General features: G+C 47.4%; 1 protein-coding gene across 12 annotated transcripts in view; it reads right to left on the bottom strand.

The window, feature by feature from the left end:
* PLEKHA7 (pleckstrin homology domain containing A7) overlaps positions 1-16,226 on the bottom strand; it is a 207,619-nt gene that overhangs the window by 144,249 nt on the left and 47,144 nt on the right. The window lies entirely within an intron of this gene.

Genomic DNA, 16,226 nt, shown 5'->3' with positions numbered 1-16,226 from the left:
GCCCATACAAGGGATGTAAAATTGACGGAGGCATGGTGAGACACCCCAGTCATCTAGAAAAGGTGAGATTTTAGAGAGCATACACAGCCACTTACAGAGCAGAGTAGGGGGAGGATTACGCCCAGTGATCTACTTGTAGGAATATGTCCTTTTTGGTTGACTTCTATAGAGACCAGGAAAATAGGTACATTCTATCATCGTAATGGAGCAGCTCAGAGGAGTGAGTGAGAGAGAGAGTGAGTGTGTGTGTGTGTGTGTGTGTGTGTGTGTGAGTGTGCTCAACACTCACTCTGCCCCAGGCACTGTGCTAGGCTTGGAGGGAAGAGGCATCAGTGATGGTCTAGCAAATGCAGTTCTGAAGTGGGGCACTAATGCCCAAGGAAGTCAACACCCATCTACAGTACAGACAACCTGATTCTCAGAGGGCAGAATGTCTTGCCCAAAGTCACAGAGCTCATTAACAGCACAGCAAAGATTAGACCTCACCTCAGTGTTTCTCCCATCAGCTGGTTCTGTGGCATGCACGCTCTTTTTCTCTATCCACAGAGTCAGCTGATAACCCTTCAATGATGCCACAGTAAGAGTCAAAGGTAGCTCATATTTTAATAACATCAAATCCAGGTCTGTGACAGGGACAAAGGGACATCCTGCCAGTCTTGGATCCTGCAGGAAGTCTGAAGCCTCTCCGGAAGTCTGCTCCTGGCTGAGCCCTAATCTACAAGCTCACTACACAGGGCATCTCACAGCCAGCCTTACTCTGGGACTTCCTGCACCTGGATGAGAGACAGGAAGCAGCAAACCGCTACTACCTACTACAAGTCCCACAAGCACTGGCCAGCCCTGTCAACAAAATCTAAAGCAGTTCAACCAGTTTCTGCGAAAGTTATGCTGCCCTTGAATTACAAAAAGGTTCAGCAAAAATAGCACAGATGATCCCAATGGAAGCGGCAAGTTTAAGTGCTACCTTTGTGTAATGTGAGGTATTATCACTTTGCATGGTTTAAGGCAGCATTAGTCACCCTTGCCAAGGAATGGCTCTGATGAAATAGAGAAAACTGTCAAAAAAAAAAAAAAAAAAAAAAAGTAACAGGGAGCCCAAAGGTTAGAGGCTAGAGAATCTTTCATTCCAGGAGACCAAAAATGTTCACATTGCAACTATTTTCAAACTAAATTGCATGGGACATTCAAGAATGTGTTTCATTGACAATCTGAAATATTTAAAAAAAAAAGGTTTAGGCACAAAGATGTTCAACACATTATTACTTATAGGCATTAAAAAACTGGAAACAAACTCAGTTCCAAAGATAAGGGATTAGATAAATTATGGTATATCCGTGTAACAGAATCCCAGCTCAGTGATGGTAGCACCTTACGCTGAAGACCCAGGACCTGTTCAGACAGATCAACAAAAGCACACTATGCAGCCATTAAGAATCATGTCTTGTGTATGATTCCATTCACATGAAATATTCAGAACAGATAAATCTACAGAGATAGAATGCAGGTTGGTTGATTGTCAGAGGTTGGATGGGGAGAAACTGCTTACCTTTTACCTTGGAGGATAGAAATATTATGAAATTAGATAGAGGTGCTGGTTGCACAACACTGTGAATGTACCAAATGCCACTGGGTTGCTCACTTTAGTTAATTTAATATTACATAAATTTCATGTAAATGAATAATTTTTTTTAAAAAATCATGTCTCAAAGGAAAATGTCATGTTAATGACACACATTCATGGGATATTTTTAAATAAAAAGGGAAAAGAAAGGGTGTCTGTATAAGCAAGACCCCAATTTGTGGCGAGAGAATGTGTGTACGTGCCTGAGAAAAGAGACTGGCAGTGCACACATGCGAACAGTTGCAAAGAGTGGTCTCTCTAGATGGAAGAATAATTAGTGTACTTTTTACTTTTCCTCTCTTTGCTTTTTCTCTGTATTTTTCAAAGTTTCTACAATCAAATATGCAATATTATATGTTTCTATAATAAGAAATAACTACTTAGCAAGTGTAAAACATATATATATTATATATATATATAAACTTTTGTGTGTAAAGTATAAGACCTCAATAATTTTAAATGCACCACAAAAATCTAGAAGGTACTATGCTAAGATTTTAATTATCATTATCTAGGGGTGGAAGGATACTGGGTGACAAATTTTTTTCTTTGCTAATTCCTTAATTACACAGCAGATGTAACAGAGAAGAAACATTGAAAAGAAAAAGAATCATGAAGTCTGTCACCCAGAAGCACAAGCAGTGCCCACTGCAAGAATGGAAGTGTCAAGCTGGGGGATGGTGTTGAGGGGCCCAAACCCCTGCCCAAACCAGGAAGCTCCCTGTCTTTGTACTTGGTGACCCGCCGCCAGCCACAGTGCCCCTTCCTACTTTCAGCCTGGCTTCCCTTCCACCACGGTCTGATTCCTTTCCAGTGTTTCTCCAAGCGGCAGAACTGATGGAATTATTCATATACACAACAATTGGAAAGAACATTTGAAGCCCATCGTGTTTGTGACAGATTACCTCAGAAAACTGAAGAAAACACGTTTGTAAGTGTTTAATAAAATTCACAGGGCCAAGAAAATGTGCCTACATGCTTGGGTTATCTTTTTCCAGGCTCAGCACCCTATGAGGGTGATGCCTGAGAGAGATGCCAGGCCAGCAGTTAAATCAAGTTTGAAAAACTGGACCTAGTGGGGCCGTAAGTAATAATACGAGGGCTAAACACCCGAGGTGGTAACAGACCAGAGTAATGGACCTGAGCTGGCTCAGTGAAACCGCAGCAGTACTGACACTACCTGGATTAGACAGGCTCCCGCAACAAAAGGCCCACTCAGTTGAAATCTAATCTGTGTTAATTAACGCCCCCGAGAATGAAAACACTTCTTTATCAGTGTGCAGTTCCTGGCTCCAGCTCTACCATAAAATGTGGCTTCTGGGTGGAAGGGCCCTCCGAGGCCACAGAGGCCTGCATCTCACATGGGGCTCACCCAGGCCAAGCCAAGTGGAAGGAGCCCAGGTGACACTGGTGGACTCTTAGAGCTGAAACCTACTGTGCCCAAGGGATGACAAGAAGATGAGTGATGGCCCAGCTCCTGTGCACCCAGCCCTCCACTCTCCCGTCCAGGCCCAACACGTGTACACACTCCCCTCACATCCCTCAACGGCTCCACCAACCAGACCCCTTTCTGTGAACTGACTACTCTGCCCACCTTGGGCCACACATCCTTTCTGTCCCCATGGCACCTTCACTCCTGGACGCTGACTCCTGTGTCCTTTTGTCCTGTATGCAGCCACTGGCAGCCCTGCTCCCACTTCTGCAGCCATCACAGCCTCAAGTCCTGCCAGTCCTGGAGAAACCGGCACAGCTACCAAGTGTGTGGCACTCAGAGCAGAAGGCATGAGCACCCAGGAAACAGGGATAAGAAGAGAAGACATTGAAGATCAAGAGTCCCACCCCCGGCCCTGGTTTACTCAAATGTTTCCTGAGACCTGGGTGCCAGGAACCAGGAGAGTGGGGATCGTGCCAGTCCCTGGTGTGGGGGAGAACAGGAGGAGAAGGCAGGGAGGGGGTCATGCACACCTGCAGTGGCAGAAACAAGCGCTGCCAGAGTCCATAAGAGGGGGGAAGAGTTTTCCCGGGGATTGCAGGAAGGCTCCTTGGCCTCTGCGACTAACTCCTGTGAAGCATCTGGCGCAGTCCCCAGCAAGCAGGAGGTGCTAACTACAAACAGGTGATCCAGGGTCCAGCAGAGAAACGGGCCCTGCTGCCCAAGGTGACACTCCACCCTCAGGCCCCTGCTCAGCCACAGGAGAGGTGCTTGAATAATAAATAACAACAACAACCCCAAGGCTGAGGCCTCTCGAAGCCCCAGGGCAGGAACACTGCAATGAGAGAATGTCACCCCCAACGTACAGATGGGGACACTGAGGAACACAGGGGGCTGGCCCAGGGCAGGGAAGAAGCTCACACTCCAGTCACCTGCCAACTCCTTGAACCCTAACTTGTCCTTGAAGTTCATATTCTTTTCATCACCTCAGTTCCCACCACTGACATCTCCAGTCCATCCTCCCCAGGAACAGCCCGGCCAGCAGCTCGCCCTTGTACCCTGGCAGGAAGCCCATTGCCGGTTGTGCCCTGGGGAGGGGGGTAGCTCAGACTGAAGAGCCTGATTCTCTGAAACATATTCCTGCTCACTTTCTGGCTACAGCTTTTTCCAAACCCAAAACACAAAGCCCTCAAGTTTTAGAAAAATCAGGTCATCGAGCAAAGTTCCTTCAGTGAGATCCCCAAACTGCCCCCGCCCTGGGCTGGTCTCTCAGCAACTCACCAGAATGCTCCTAAAGAAATGACAGAATCTCGGCAGCTCAGCCAGGAAAGGCTGTGGAGAGGCCTCCAGCTCCTTGAGGGGACCCTGAGGCCAGGCTCTGCGGCTCCTTGGAGCACAAGTCTCAGAGGCGGAAGAGCACCTGCTTTTCACACCTGTCCTGGCCCCTCAAAGGCACTGACCCTGCCTCAGCCTCCAACGAGACAGCCAAAAGCTCTGTCTGGAGAGTTTACAGTTACAGCTGCAGCAACCGGAGAAGTGGCCCAGAAAAGGGGCCCTTAGCCCTGACCACGCCCAAAGCGGGGCATCCTAGCTGTTTCTCTCCCCAGGGCTGGAGCTTCAGGACACCTGCGGGAGGTCATGGGACCCTCCTCACCCACCTCTACCCCCAGCATCTTTCCTGGAAAGGGCATATGTTGTTTCAGCCTTGGCCCTCCAACCTACCCTGGCATCATAAAAGCTGGAGATAGGATTTTGGCAGAGCTAGGAGTGTGGAAGGTCACGGCAGCCCCACTGCTTCCCCTGGAAGAGGCTGGAAAGGCCACGGATTTTTAAATCAGATGGTCTTGAGATCAAATTGAGGTTCTGCCGTTAATTAGCTATTTAACTTGGGCAAGTGATTCACGTCTCTGAGCCTCAGTTTTCTCATCTGTCAGTTGGGAGCCAGGAATACCTAACTTGTTGACGGTTGTGAGACACTATGAATGAAGCACTGAACACAGGGCCTGGCACACAGTAGTGCTTGATAAGGATGTCCGTGGTGGGTCTGACTAAATGCAAATGCAGAAAGCAGAAGCCTGTATGTCAAAGTCAGGCTGACATCATCCCCACCCCAGAAGGGGAATTAATGAGGGCGAGAGCAGGGCAACTTTTATTCTATCCTTTTCCCCGAAACAGGAGGCCGTGGGAAGAGCAGCAAAGCCCTGAGTCCTGACACTGGGCCTCAGGAGTGAGACAGCCCTGCGGCTTTGACAGAAATGACTGACTCAAGTGTAGCTAGGTGCACAGACTGCACGGGTTCAAATACCATCTTTACCTCTTAGGAAACTTAGCCTCAGTTTTCTCACTCTAAATGGGCATGATCACAGTACTCACCTCATGGGGCTGTGAGGCTGTCTGCATAAAGACCCCTGAGCCAGGCCCAACATGCAGTAAGTGCCCAGTATCTTTCACCATTATTACTGCTGTCTCTGTGGAACACTCACTCCCTAAAACAACGGGAAGTCCTCTTTCCCGCAAACTCAAGTTCTACCTGTGGGAACAGGCACCTTGATGTGGCCTTTGGGCAATCTCCTTAAACCTGTGTTTCTAAGACCCTCTCGTGCACCCTAGTCTGCCCAGGAGCAGCAAGAAAAATCAAGTGCCCGAGATGTGGCACTTGGCTGCTGGAGGCTTTGGAACAAGGTGGCATCAAGGGTATTTCTGAGTTAAAGGCAGCCCTCCCCAGGAGACCCAAGGGCTACAACAGACATTCTGGGAAAGAGGGTAATGAGGAATGGGATAGCTACCGTGACCCCAGGGGACAGTGGCCAAGGCCCCTCTTAGCTTCTGCCTCCCCATCTGTAGAACAGGCAGCCTCCACTCCCCACCCCAGGGACCACACACCATTAAAGGCAAGGCCGTGTACACAATCCAGTCCTCCGGGACAAGGGTGACGTCGTCCCTGTCCAGCTGCAGTCCTGGGACAGGGGATGCTAAAAATAGAAAAGCAGAGAAGCGAGCACCTGACCAAGCAGCCATATTTGGTATTTTCCAGATTTCAGCATCTTTTATTTTTAGAGGTACATGTTCCAGTTTGGTTGAGGTATCTTCACATTCCATGTACCTTGCTTAATTTAGGACATTTTTTTTTTTTTTGGTGGTGGGGTAATTGTTAAATACAGCTTCTCTCAGCCACCCCTGGATTCTAAGCCCTAAATTTAACTCCAAAGAAACCTGTCTGCCCTACTTCATGATTCCAGCCCTCAGAGGAAAACGATTACCTGCTTCTGAAAATCTGAGAGCTGACAATGGAACATCCAGAAAGGTGTGCCCTCGATCACAGGGTACTGAGCTGCAGTACCAGAGCTGTCATCAGCTGACTGGGGACAGGGCAAAGAAGGGGGACAAATGTCCCTACTTCATGGCCTAAATCTTGATGACCAGTCCCCTGGGGGGCCTGAAGAGCTACTTGTACAGCTGCTCAGAATGGCCAGGGTGCAGCCACAGGTGTCCCATTCTAGTGGCCCTAATGCCAGGCAGGCGCAGGTGCCCACAGGGAAAGGGACAGCCTGGCATCTGATTGGCAGCTGTAACACATTCAGACAAAAGAATTAACTGCCTGTCTTTTCACCCCAGCGCCCCCGCCTCCTCTCCTTGCTTCTTCTTTTTTGAAAAAAGAGTCTTTTCTTAAAAAAAAAGTCTTTACTTATTTTATTATATTCACAATGTTGCATAACCATCACCATCATTTATTTCTAAAACTCTTTCATGACCCCAAACAGAAACATTATAATCATTCATTTAGCAATAACTCCCCACTCCCTCTCCCCCCAGCCCCTGGTAACCTCTAATCTTTCTGCTTCTATGTATTTGTATGTATCTATCTTAGGTACCCCATATAAGCAGAATCATACAGGACTTGTCCTTTTGTGTCTGGCAGCATCATGTCAAGGTTCACTCATGTTGTAGCGTTTAACAGAATTTCATTTCTTTTTATGGCTGATTTATAGTCCGTTGTATATATGCCATATTTTGTTTACCCATTCATCTATTTAGACAGACACTTAGGTTATTTCTGCTTTGGGGCTACCATAAATAATGCTGCAATGAACACTGGTGTACAAGTATCTGTTCGAGCCCCTGCCTTCAATTCCTTTGGGTATTGAAGAGAAGAGAATTGCTGAATCATATGGTAATTCTGTTTAGGTTTTTGAAAAAACACCAAACTGTTTTCCACAGTGGTTGCATCAGTTTACATTCCCAGCAGCAATGTACAAGAGTTCCAATTTCTTCACATCCTCACCAATCTTTGGGCTATACCCAAGCCCCAGAACACAGCCTTTCCCTTGTACCCGAGGATGTCGGCAAGCTGTTGGGATTGACTGAGGGGCTCAGGAGAAACATCAAAGGGCTGCAGCCAGAGCAGCAGCTAGGAGAGTTTCCCTGTTGGTTCTAGGCAATTTGGTAAAATTCTAAGCAAAAACCATGAGAGCTGGAAGGGCTGGGCCTGCCTGCTTCTGAAAATCAGAGCGCCTAAAAATGGAAGGTCCAGCTAGATACACCCTCCGTCCCAGGGCACTGGACTACAGTAGCAGAGCACTCGTCCAGTAACTGGAGGGACCCAGGGGTCTCTAAAGTGGGCACTCAACCCTGAGGTACTCAAGATGACCCTCTGCAGTTCAGAAAGAACACATTAGAACATCTCTTCATGTTTATTTTTACGTCATCCTTTTAAGCATATGTGTGTGTGTGTGTGTGTGTGTGTGTGTGTCTTACAGGTATATTAGCACAGCAGTTTATGAATATAATTTATAAATGAGTATATGTATGTACACGCTAACTTATTAATGGAATATACATGATCCAAAAAGTTTGAAGACTCCTACCTTAGACCAATCCCTCCTTTGTTGCCTTTTTTCCTTCCTGACTTGTACAGTATATTGTACCAACAGCAATCATCATGACAAAGGGGTAAATAAACTCACAAAACCCACCATCCCATCCCCTCAGAGCCTGACACCTTCCTACTGCCAACTCATCTTTAGGGAGCTCCTACTCCAGGTGGAAGTGAGAGGCAGTGGAACACAAGGGAGGGGAGAATGCGCAGTGTTTTTTCCCCCCAAGGTACTCACTCCACTCCAGCTCAAAGCCCAGAAAAGGGAGGTTTGTAGCCCAGAAGTTAAGAACTCAGCTTTTGAATCAGAGATTCCCATGGGTGAGCAGCAGTATCACCATTAGCAGACACGGCAAATTAACCTCCTGACCTTGACTTTCTCATCTGTGAAATGGGAACATTATAATACTAGCATCTACTTTGTAGGTGGCTATGGGCAGCAGATGAGTCAGTTGACATAAAGCATTAGCGCAATGCCTGCCTGGCATACACTAGGTGTTCTAATAAAACAAGCAGGAGTGAGGACACACAAGACCCAAAAAAAGAACTCCAGATGGAGCTGGAAGAGCGAGGGCAAACTCAGGGACAGGACTGGAGGCGTGGTGTGTGCACGTGTGTACTGTGCACACCGCTGTAATTAAGCACCCCAGGCATTCCACAAACATCCACTGAGCAACCACTGGTGTGGGACAGCTTGAAGGATGCAGGCACGAGCCAGGCAGAGTCCACTGTCTGAGCTCATTTCCAGGTACCACACTGAACCACGAGCCCACCAGGGCACCAGAGAGAGTGAGCAGGGCGCAGGGACACCTGGAGTCACCAGCCAGGGTGTGAACATGAAACTGGAAGCCTAAGCTAGGGAGGGCCTGAGATCCAGGTCCTCTAACAAAAGGTACCAATCTCCTGCAGTAACACACACCCCTTGGACTCCAAGAGGAGCCTCTGTTTCAGTTTCCCTAAATGTTCCATTCAGAGATGTTTTTTAAACCTCTTCTCTTTTCCAAAGCAAACTCTGCGAAAGAACTCTGTCATCTCAGATTCCAGACTCTCTGCTTTATTCCTTGGGTCAGCCCCACCCCTGTTCAGCCATGAGGGTTGTATCACTGTTGTGTGCCTGGACATCTGCCCACATCACAATTTTGGGGCTCCCTTTCCTGCTGCAGCCATCTTCACTAGGCACCCCACCAGGGAAAGAGCTGCCCCAGCTCTGCAGCTTTACAAAGTGGTGACATGGTTCATCTACAAATGGGCTGCCCAGTAGATTACTTTTCTGGGACAGGGAGCCTGGTATCAGGGCCTCCTGGAAAGGCCACCACCATAACAGGACCACTGAAACCCTCCTCCACTTATCCCAACAGAAACACTGAAATCATTCCAGGACACGCATGCTCTCAATGTCCTATTTTTTAAACTCCCTACCTTGTTTTTTAAACTGGCTGTTAAACTTCAGCTCAACAACTCACCAGGTACATCATTAACTGCAAACACTTCTGTGGCTTTGCTAGTTAAAGATTAGAAAAGAACATTCCCATTAAAATATAATTTCTCCAGCAACCCCCAAGAACAGCCTAGAGCACATTTCATTAGGGCAAATCTCAACTAGCACCCCGCTTCCTCCCACAGGATTTCCCCAAACTGGCATCTGCCCTCCAATGGCAGAAATAAGGGAAAATCTGGACAATTTAAATTGACCCTCGGCTGGGTGTCTGAAGTCTGGGCAGTGCTGATCAAGGACAAGCACTGAAGAGATACTCATGTATGGCTCCACCAGGCTGGGGAAGGGAGAAAACAGCTCTGCTTAAAGTCACGAGGCCCTCCACACCTGCGGCCCACTCTTTACAAGCCATGATGTGGACGTAAGTCGCCTCCTGCCAGGAGAAAGCAGCCCATCACCTCTCACTTCTGCTTGCCTCCCTCCACTAACTCACCTTCTCCAACGCACAGGCACGCTCCAAACTGGGTCCCTCTGGCATCACAGGCCAGGAGCCCAGAATGAGACCCAGACAAGCATTTGTCTTGTGCCCTCCAGCTACCACAGTGATTTAGGCATTTGCCTTAGACACACAGACTTGCCAGCCTGCTGCCTCAACCCCCACCCCCTCAGCCGTCAGTCACAGCACTGGACTTGAGGTCCTCCTTTGGACCAACCTGGCAGGAAGAGGGGCTCATCTAAATATGAGGATGCTGTTCCCTGTCTAACCAACCCCCAACCTCCCTCAGGGTGGAACGGGGCTCGGGGCATGCAGGAAAAGAGGAAAGAAGTGAGGCAGATAAGAAAGGGGAGAGAAAAGTGGGGATGAGAGGGAAAGGCAGAGACAGAAGACAAGCAGACAGAACCTCATTCAGCCCAAGCCAAAATCCAAAGTCCAACAGGGATCAGGCGCAGGCAGAGAAAATAGACAGCTACCAGGCTCTACCCACAGGAAGTCATCTGGAGATCAAGAGGACAGGCTGCCAAAGTACTGAGTGGTTTGGCAAAGTCAGCACAAGGTGAGGAGGCCTCAGGCACCCCCAATGCTCCTCAGCAAACTAACATGCCTCCATCTCCTCCCCAGCGACCCCTAGGGAAACTGCTCCCAGACTCAGATCTGGACACAGAGATGCACACACAGCACACATGAGGCTCCAGCAGACCCACCGGGCCACGCAGAGAAGACCACTCTCCAGTCTCATTCCTGCCCAACTCACAGGCAAGCCGGTGCCTAGATCAGGCCTCCCCCCGCCATCGCCTGTGGTCTGGGGCCTTCCAGGGCAAGGCTCCCGCCACTGCCCTCAGTTCCCCAGGGCTCTTCCACGGGCTGCTGTCCAGCTCTGCTCCGGCCAGGCCATCTGGGTGGTTCACCCTGTGCTGCATCAGATGAGTGTGACACACTGCCAGCACTGCCCCACGCCCACCCACCCTCTCTCAAGGGCCGCTTTGTGCTTCTTGCTAGCAAAGGAAGAAAACTGTTTTTGCAGCTGAACAACACAGTTTGGAGTCTTCAATAGAATGATGGAGGCCAAAAGCCATCCGGCACACCCATGCCACCCTCCTCGCTACCAAGAATGCCCGTATGCCAAGGCTGGCACGCTCGACCTGCAACCCTAACAAGGCTCTTAGTGACTTCCAATCCCCTGCTAGCCACCCTACAGCACCGCAGACTTCTCAGGAACCTGCTGGTACCTGACAGCCTCTGGAAAGGGACCTGCCACTTTCTCTAGAATGCCTCCCCTACCCACCATGACAAGAAGTGATTAATGTCTAACTTAGAGCCTTCCTACTTCAACTGAAGTCCATTTGGGGCCTCAGCAGAAAAGCAGACTGCCGATGCCCTTCCTGGTGACCTGTGACACACCATGAACCCAGAAGGCTGACCACATGGGCCATGGAAAGGAAACTTTAGAGGTTTGGGAAAGGGGAAGGCAGGAGAAGATTCTGGCTCTTTTGATGCAGATGACTGCATGGAGCTATCTACTCCCTCATCTCTCCCTCACCCCTCACCAAACGTCACTCACATCTTATCACCTGACTGCAGAGAGCACTGAGCCGGGAGGGAGACCAGTGACAGAATTAGGGCTAAAGGATCTCAACAGGCCGATTCTCTACACCCAGTACAGCCATGGGGAATCTACAGGGATGAGCTGAAAGCCTCATATTGAGTCCAAAGTCTCCCAGCAGAGGCAGCACAAGAGGGGAGAGACACGCTGAGCAGCCGTCCTTGATGTAATACGATTAGTCAAAGGGACCCTATTCTGATTTTAGGCAACACTAATAGAAGTGTAATGTTGAGAAAAAGAGAGCTGATGATCCCTCTCTCTTCTGAGCTGGCCAGAGGCCACCTGGCACACGGTTCATTCTACATATCACAGCGTGATGGGCTTGCACTGCTCACAGGCATCCCTTCACTACAGAAAGCCATGCCTCCCCAGCAACCAGAACGTGCCGCCCCAGGGTGGGCCCCTGATCCCAGCAAGGCCAATCAGAATCTTCTCTAAGAAGTGGCCTATAGATCTTGAGCGCGTGAGCATCTCTCTGACAAGGGGGTTAGCAGCACTGAAAGGAGAGAGAACAAAACCATCAAAATGCCCTCTGGGCACTGGGGTTCAACAGTGCCAAGGCCAGGTCAGATCTACCCTTGAAGTTTCCAATTACTGGAGCCAATATATTTCCTTTCCTGTTTAAACTACTTTGAATTGGGTTTCTGTCACTTCCAACCTGAAGAGCTGACTACCACACACACTTTAAGAGGATTACAGACGAAGTGGAATATGCCCAGAGTGGCATCAAAGACAGTATGTTTGTGAAAAACCATGTTTCATAAAAGAACAAGAATGATTTAATTTGGAAAAGGGAAAGCTTAGAGCCACAAGGGAGCTTCTTGAAATACTGAAAGGAAGACTTCTTCTAAGGTGGGCCAGAGGACAGACCCAGGATATTAGCAGAAGTTACGGAAAGTGGAATGTCTAGGAAATCTGAATAACACAACAAAACTGATGAATCTGGACCCATCTCCTACTCTACGCCCTCAGACTCAATGGATTGAAGCAATTCTCTGTATCATTCCAAAGTAGTTTCTCATCTTGAGCAAACTGCAACTTTTACAAACCTCAGCTTCCAATGTGTACAATGAGGACAACAGCCCCTCCTGTATGAGCATCAGGGTTTTCTTTCAAAAGAGAAAATGTAAGTGAAGAGTGCATTACCACAGGGAGATAGCCTGGGACCCATCAATGACTCTCCTAAGAATTTATCCTGACAAAACAACCAGATGTTCGTAAAGACAAGGGTGTTTATAACAGCATCATTCATAGTAATGAAAAAATCAGTAACCACCTAACGTCCAACAATGCCGAATCACTCATAAAAACCAGACACTGTACAGCCGTTGGAAGCCACGTTGGAAAAGAACATATTTCTGATAGGGAGAATGGTCTGTAACAGATTAGTGAAAGAAGCGAGAATCAAAACCCTATGTACAACATGATCCCAAGCTTACAAAATTTATAATATATCTGCAGTGAGAAAAGACAGGAAGCAACAGTGTTAACAGTCATTATCCCTGAGGAATTATAAATATTTATTCCTTCTCTGGACTTTCCTCTACTTTCCTGATTATATAATGAATATGAATTCTTTTTAAACTCAGGAAAAAGTTGTATACGCTTTAAAGCACTTTACTAACTGTAAAGAGTTATAGAAACAGTAAAGTGTGTGTCAACCAGGTCTCTCTGCCTCATTTGTCTTTTTTGCTCTAAACAGAGCAGTAAGCCATTGATTACAGAATGTCTTACTTCTCTATTTTTTTAAATAACAGAAACATGAGGATGGTGAGAAACACACTGGATTCTTAAAAAAGACCCAGATCCAAAATTCTGTGTGACCTTTAGGCAAGTCAGTTTCCTTACCAAGAAAATGAGGAGGGTGATAGTACCACTTTGTATGTGGATTTAAACATTCATTGAGAACCTCCAGGTGCCAGCCTGTTTTGCAATTTTCTTTTATCTACTAGGGTACAAGGAACATTTTCCATATCACTGGTTAATATTTTACAGCACCACTTAAACAGATGCATAGCAATTCACTGCATGGAGGTATCATGACTAATATAACTAAGAGGTGGTAAGAATTTTTTCCTTGGTTTGATTTCTGAAATAGAAATAGTACGCATATATGTATGCATATGCATGACCGGGACATTGTGTGGTACACCAGAATTTGACACACTGTAATTGACTGTACTTCAATTAAAAAAAAAAAAAAGAAAGAAAGAAATAGTTAACCTCCTCAGCAATCCTTTGAGCTTAGGTGTTCCAAGTGCCAGAGCATAGTATACACTCAAATACAAACCATTATTACTATCAGAGCCACTACTACTATTATCACTCAGGTTCCAGTCAGATATCCAAGTTCTGTTGACTATCTTAAGCTTTTGGAAATGTTTCTCTGGAAGCCAGGAAAAAAAATGCTGTTATATGCATATTTTAAAATCAGCCCTTTCCTGTTTTCCAGGCACCTCCGAACATTCTGATGAACAGGCACTAACATACCAATACACATGTGCTGTCACTCAGCAGCTAGTTTTCATAAATGCCTGAAAAACTAGAAACCTTCTGGCCAGTAACCATACACCTTGCTATAATAAAACAAAGGGTTTCCCGAAGAGCCATAAACCTGAGGCCTCTAGCAAACCCACGGACCTATATGGTTTTGTGGAAAAAAGTGGACTAGTAATCGAGAGGTTCAACTCTGACTCACTCCTTTGAACCAAAGACCCTCGCAGAGCCTCAGTTCCCCCAACTATAAAGCAGGAGTAAGACTGTCTGGGTTGTCCGCTCTACAGGCTGCTTGTGAGGACTGGGTAAGCCCATGTCTGAAGGCACCCTGTGACCTAAAAAGCACCATGGATATGTAGAGAGAATATCACCGTCTCCCTCTGATCCCTCCAGACACTCACCACGCTCCAAATCAGCTCTCTTCGGGTCCTCACCAGCCCCTCCCCACCTCTGGGTGGGCAAGGGCTGGGGCCACATGAAGCCATCAACTGCAGTGTTCAAAATTAGCAATCATCACCACATACGGTAAAGAGGAGGTAAAGAGGAGACATGCGGGCCAGAATCCCAGTTAAAGGGCCACCAGCACACAGACATCAGACTCATCAGGGGCCACAGTGGGGAGCCCCCAGATCGACCACCTTCACACCAGCCTCACACTCCCCTGATGGCAGCAGCGGGAGACAACGCAGCAGTGAAGTGAGGTGTTTCCCTCTGTGCCTCTCCTCAACACCCTGCACTGTGCTGAGTCCTGGGGAGAAAGCGCCGCTTAGGTGTTCACAGTCTCCCCACATGGTTCTCAGCCCTGGCTGTACAGTAAAACCACTGGGCACTTAAAGAAGACACTGCCAGGGGCCCAGCGTCAAAGACTCTAATTCATGTGTTTATACTATCATCAGCTACCACAAGAAAGAGACTCCATTTGGAAAACAACCCCCTAAAATCTTATCTATTACTAGTGAGGTAAATCACAACACACCTGTACAAGGAAATGTTATGCAGCCATTAAAACTCATGAGATAAATGTTAATTAATGACATGGAATATATAAAGTTAAAAAAGACAAAATAGTATTATATACTCTATTATCCTGTTTTTGTTAAAACATACACATTACACAGACAAACAGATGTAAAATAAAACACTAACAGTGATTATCTCTGGGTGACAGGATTACAGGAGATTTTTATTCCCTTCATGTTGCTTGTCTGCATTGTCTAAATTGACAACAATGAATAGGAGAGACTTTATAATACAGAAAGTAATTTTTTTAAATACTTGGTGTAAAGCTGCAATTTTGTGACTGTTGAAACTTCCAGCCAAAACTGTGTCCTCCTCCTGTTGGCGGAAGTATACGGGGCGGGTTATTCTAGGACCCATTCCATTCAGAGCACAGCTGCTGGAGGGCTGGCCCACCCCATTTCTGAGATCTACCTCTCCCGGCCCGGGGGGCCACCCTTGCAGGGGTGGAACACAGATACCTAAGAAGGACCTGAGGTGGCAACCATATCAGGGGCTGTTTGGCCAGAGCCCCAAGGATCAAAGGAAAGCCTGTGGAATTTTTGCAAGGTATCTGGCCTTCTGAAGTGAGTGACATGTTGGTCCCCACCACCAGGGCCTTCAGAAATAAGTCCTGGAATTGAATCATGGGTAACTGGAGAAGATTTGAGCCCCACCTAAGCCTCCTTGAACTTCTGATTTGAAGCTTCACTGGCCCACAGAGGATGCTTCTGTGGGGCTTCTCCTGTTTGAAATATTTCCTTGTTCCACTTTTATCCCCTCTTCTCCTCCAGTTCCTTCTCCCACCCAAGGGCAGAATCCAGCCTGGAAAGACTGGCTCAGCCAGAGAAGAGCCAGCATAGTCTGGGCAGGTGTGCTGGGAAGCAAGGACAGACAGGAATGTGTGGTGCAGCTCCAAGGAATTCCCCCAACCTCTGGGAGGCCCCACTGTTCAGCTCACCTCGAAATAAAGGGAGTTGCTGTCTAAAACCCCACCCCTCTGGGCAAGCTCTGTCCAGCAGCTTCCTCTGCAAGACCTCATTTCTGCAGTGAGAAGCAATGCTTTCACTCCGGTGGAATAACCAGGCTATGGAGCAAATTGGTTTTTTTTTTAAAGCAGCTTGGGTTTTTCTTCCTGTCACTTTTTTTCCCCCTCATGACATTTACTTTTAAAGCCAGACCCAAGAAGAAGATCACGTCTATTTTGCTCACTACCATATGCCTAGCTTAAGCGCCATGGTACACACTCAAAAAATAATTGTTGACTGAAG

The sequence above is a fragment of the Camelus bactrianus genome, chromosome 10 (assembly GCF_048773025.1).
Source record: "Camelus bactrianus isolate YW-2024 breed Bactrian camel chromosome 10, ASM4877302v1, whole genome shotgun sequence".
Taxonomy (NCBI): Eukaryota; Metazoa; Chordata; class Mammalia; order Artiodactyla; family Camelidae; genus Camelus; species Camelus bactrianus.
The sequence above is the reverse complement of the archived record's forward strand: the minus strand, read 5'-3'. Positions and strand labels throughout refer to the sequence as shown.